Source organism: Muntiacus reevesi, chromosome 1, assembly GCF_963930625.1.
Source record: "Muntiacus reevesi chromosome 1, mMunRee1.1, whole genome shotgun sequence".
NCBI lineage: Eukaryota > Metazoa > Chordata > Mammalia > Artiodactyla > Cervidae > Muntiacus > Muntiacus reevesi.
In genome coordinates this window covers 245,515,207-245,516,151 of record NC_089249.1, presented here as the reverse complement: position 1 = coordinate 245,516,151, position 945 = coordinate 245,515,207, and the positions used below count along the sequence as shown (strand labels likewise).

The 945-nt window shown below is 51.0% G+C and overlaps 1 pseudogene; it reads right to left on the bottom strand.

The window, feature by feature from the left end:
* Positions 1–262: 262 nt before the first annotated feature.
* On the bottom strand, positions 263–733 carry LOC136158452 (prefoldin subunit 6 pseudogene; annotated as a pseudogene).
* Between the last annotated feature and the right edge of the window lie 212 nt (positions 734–945).

Here is a 945-nt window from a genome sequence, read left to right as displayed (position 1 = left end):
CTGCCTTCCCCTGTGGACATTTAAGTTTGAGAGAATTTGGGAAGCTTAGGTGTGGGCTTTGCTGGTGGCTCAGATGGTAAAGATTCCACCTGAAATGCAGGAGACCCAGGTTCAATCCCAGTGTTGGGAATAGTCCCTGGAGAAGGGAATGGCTACCCACTCCTATATTCCTTTTTTTTTTCTTTTTTTTTTTTTGTATTTTCACATTTTATTAGCTACAGTATAGACCCTGCTTCCTCTCCCCAAACCCCCCAGGACAGGGTCAGGCCTTCCCAGGAGCCCCTGCCTCGCCACCTGTGCCCGCTGAAACTCCTGCTGCAGCTGAGCAACGGTCTCTCTGCTGTTCTGACTGCCGCCCTAGGTCCAGGAGCTGGGATTCATATCACTTAATCTCAGCCGTGATATAGTCCAGGCTTTTCCCCACTGTGGCCCGAGCCTCCCCCAGCTCCTGTTTGACCAACACGTGCCCCAGAAGTTTAAACACCACGTTGGACCCATCCAGCAGGGCCATTTCCTCCTTCATGATATTATTTTCTGTTAGTTGTGCCTCTAGTTTCTGCCTCCCTGACATGGATTTACTCAAGTCCTTCTGCAGCTATTGATATTTCTCCACTTATCCCTGCAACTTCTTCTGGATTAGCTCAGCCGTGGCGGAGACGAAAGCCCCCAGCCTCAGGGAGTGGCAGGTGAGACGGAACCCCGAACCCCTCGGCCGAACCGCTTCCCGACTCATGCTCTCCCTTCAGTATTGGTCCCCACTCCTATATTCTTGCCTAGAGAATTCCATGGACAGAGGAGCCTGGTGGACTACAGTCCATGGGGTCACAAAGAATTGGACATGACTGAAGTGACTTAGCATAGAGAGTATGAAAAGACAGTACTGACACCCAGTGGTCCATTAACCAGCTCGCATTCGATATCCTAAATTCCTGAGGAGGGCTGGGT